The sequence below is a fragment of the Meles meles genome, chromosome 5, assembly GCF_922984935.1.
Source record: "Meles meles chromosome 5, mMelMel3.1 paternal haplotype, whole genome shotgun sequence".
In the NCBI taxonomy this organism is placed as follows: domain Eukaryota; kingdom Metazoa; phylum Chordata; class Mammalia; order Carnivora; family Mustelidae; genus Meles; species Meles meles.
Window position 1 is genome coordinate 58,960,577 of NC_060070.1, and position 3,874 is coordinate 58,964,450.

Below are 3,874 nucleotides of genomic sequence, written 5' to 3' on the forward strand. Positions count from 1 at the left end.
GCCCTTGCTTCCCTTGCCTTTGGCGATGTTCCTAGGAAGAAGTTGCTGTAGCTGAGGTCGAAGAGGTTGGTGCCTGTGTTCTTGTCAAGGATTTTGATGGATTCCTTTCTCACGTTGAGGTCCTTCATTTTGTCTATTTTTGTGTGTGGTATAAGGAAATGGTCCAATTTCATTTTTCTGCATGTGGCTGTCCAATTTTCCCAACACCATTTGTTGAAGAGGCTATCTTTTTCCCATTGGACATTCTTTCCTGCTTTGTCGAAGATTAGTTGACCATAGAGTTGAGGGTCTATTTCTGGGCTCTCTATTCTGTTCCATTGATCTATGTGTCTGTTTTTGTGCCAGTACCATACTGTCTTGATGATGACAGCTTTGTAATAGAGCTTTAAGTCCGGAATTGTGATGCCACCAACTTTGGCTTTCTTTTTCGATATTTCTCTGGCTATTCGAGGTCTTTTCTGGTTCCATATAAATTTTAGGATTATTTGTTCCATTTCTTTGAAAAAAAATTGATGGGATTTTGATAGGGATAGCATTAAATGTGTAGATTTCTTTAGGTAGCATAGACCTTTTCACAATATTTGTTCTTCCAATCCATGAGCATGGAACATTTTTCTATTTCTTTGTGTCTTCCTCAATTTCTTTCATGAGTACTTTATGGTTTTCTGAGTATAGATTCTTTGCCTCTTTGGTTAGGTTTATTCCTAGGTATCTTATGGTTTTGGGTGCAATTGTAAATGGGATTGATTCCTTAATTTCTCTTTCTTCTGTCTTGTTGTTGGTGTAAAGAAAGGAAACTGATTTCTGTGAATTGATTTTATATCCTGATACTTTACTGAATTCCTCTACAAGTTCTAGCAGTTTTGGGTTTTCCACATATAGTATCATATCATCTGCGAAGAGTGATAGTTTGACTTCTTCTTTGCTGATTTGGAAGCCTTTAATTTCTTTTTGTTGTCTGATTGCTGAGGCTAGGACTTCTAGTACTATGTTGAATAGCAGTGGTGATAATGGACATCCCTGCCGCGTTCCTGACCTTAGTGGAAAAGCTCTCAGTTTTTCTCCATTGCGAATGATATTTGTGGTGGAGTTTTTCATAGATGGCTTTGATAATATTGAGGTATGTACTTTTTATCCTTACACTTTGAAAAGTTTTGATCAGGAAGGGATGCTGTACATTGTCAAACGCTTTTCAGCATCTATTGAGAGTATCGTATGGTTCTTGTTCTTTCTTTTATTAATGTATTGTATCACATTGATTGATTTGCAGATGTTGAACCAACCTTGCAGCCCAGGAATAAATCCCACTTGGTCTTGGTGAATAATCCCTTTAATGTACTGTTGGATCCTATTGGCTAGTATTTTGGTGAGAATTTTTGCAACTGTGTTCATCAAGGATATTGGTGTGTAGTTCTCTTTTTTGATGGGGTCCTTGTCTGGTTTTGGGATAAAGGTGATGCTGGCCTCATAAAATGAGTTTGAAAGTTTTACTTCTATTTCTATTTTTGGAACAGTTTCAGAAGAATAGGAATTAATTCTTCTTTAAGTGTTTGGTAGAATTCCCCTGGGAAGCCATCTGGCCCTGGGCTTTTGTTTGTTTGGAGATTTTTGATGACAGGTTCAATCTCCTTACTGGTTATGGATCTGTTCAGGTTTTCTATTTCTTCCTGGTTCAGTTGTGGTAGTTTATATGTCTCTAGGAATGCATCTGAAGAAATACATTTTTAAGGGAAGAGAAAATATCATGGAAAGGAAACATTTTAGAAATGTCTAAAGAAAATGTTGATCTCCTTCACCATATTTCCTGTGACTGACATTGCATAATTATCTCATGAGCATAGAACCCTTGCTGATGAAAAGCGGGGGGGGGGGGGGGAGAAGAGGAGAAAAGGACAAAGTGGATTAAATTTTCCCCAGGCACATGGATTCTCATTAGACTTTACAGAGTTTCTTTAGGACATGGGGCTCATGGGCTAGTGGTTATTTTCATGACTACTATAGGCCAACAACTACCTTCCTCCTCCCTGGATTTTGCCTTGGTTTTCAGACAGAATTATGAGGAATCTGAAATGGATACTGAAATATATGGGTGTAACACGCTTATTACATCTGTTGCTATAATTTGATTACCCTAATTATTCTCACAGAGAACATAGTATTCTTAACAATCAAAATAGCAGAAAAGGAAAGTAAGGGGAAAAAAATCACTGTTTACAAATATAAGCTGTTCCCAAAGAATATGTTTCAAGTGGGTGCAAATATATAGCTGCTCACATGCCAAGCTTGCTCCATAAGATGTTTTGCGTGGAGTGAATTAAGAAAATGACATCTTTAATGAGATAAGCTCTTGTGAAAATATTCCCTGACCTTAGAGTTTTCACTGGGAAGTTTTTGCTAGTAACATTTTCATTGATGTTACTTATATGACTTAACCAGGTCAAATTTGATGATATTCACATCCTTAACAGTTTAGAATGATTGCTCTGTCACTGGGTCTTGAGTTATTATTAGACAATGATAGAAAATGCAGAGAAGACTTGATGTAATCATAAATTTTCCATGTTCCTTTCCTTTTGTTCGGGTATAGAACTGAAAACCATTTTCCTTGCATAATTTAATTAATCTGTCACTTTATTTTGGAGGCTTGCTAATTCATGATCCAAAAGGACTGATTTATGGAGCATTACGAGGACAAAAGCTAGATGCTGAAACGAATGAAGAAGCATAAGTATAATGTAAGAATAGAATTATTTTTGAATTAACATCAATTATAAAATGAGTTCAAAAGATTATTTACTGCTTAAGTTGGAAAGTTTGCACTTCATTGACCTGATTTTTTTTCACATGACTAGAGTTTCCTGTTATTTCTTACTGAAGATTTAAAAGAATATTGAAGGATAGTAATAGCAACTTTTAATAGTGATGATTATTGAACACATATTATGCTAGTTTTTATTGATATGTACAATTTCTATTCACAGAAAATTTGGTAGGTAAAAATTATTCTTAATGATTATCAGATCATGCTTGGGGAGTGCTATTATTCCAACTTAGTTTACAAAACTTACTATGATTTCAAAAGAAATTAGAGTGTATGAAAAATGGGAAAGCAGCCATATTTGAATTTGGAAGACTCTATTCCTCAAAAATTTTTAAGTATTAAGAATCAATCAAAAGAAACATATTATTTCCTGAACAATATATAAGATACTCTCTTCTAGAAGATCAGGAAGTTATCTTGGAAAATATAAAGGCACATATCCTTTCATGGCTGAGAGTATTTATAAATAAAAGGAGGAGACTGAGTGATACCAGAACAGCCAGCTCAGAGGGAACAAAGATACCACTCTGAATGTTAGTCCTTTCCTTGTTAGGGGCTTAGAGAGGGACTATGTAGAGTGGATGCCTAGCAGGTGCACAGTAGGTAAGAGAGGGTCTTAAGTGTGAGAGTTGGGTGGGGTCCTTGACATCTTGGGAAAGTTCCAGTTATTCTTCTGTATTCTTGCCAGAGGTCACTATGAGTGGAGCCAGGGAGTGAGCTACAGGTAGATGGTCTACATGGTATGTGAGGGGAATTATCCAGGTGGATAGCATCTATTTACAGGCAACAGTTCTCACGCTTAGACCTTGGTAAAAAGGAACCCCATCCTTGCCTCCACCCCACCTCCACATTATAGAGGGCTCCTCTTGACCTTCTTCTGTCTGTGCCTAACCCCTGGAGTTGGAGTTCCTGGGACTAATGTAGCATGGACAACTGCAGCCCAAACCTCTCTCCTTATAATCATGCATGGGTACCTGGGCCTCAGAATTCCCTGCCCAATGGCCCAGAGCCTGCTTCCAGGCTCTGTGAGACTCTTTCAGGGTCTGATTCCTC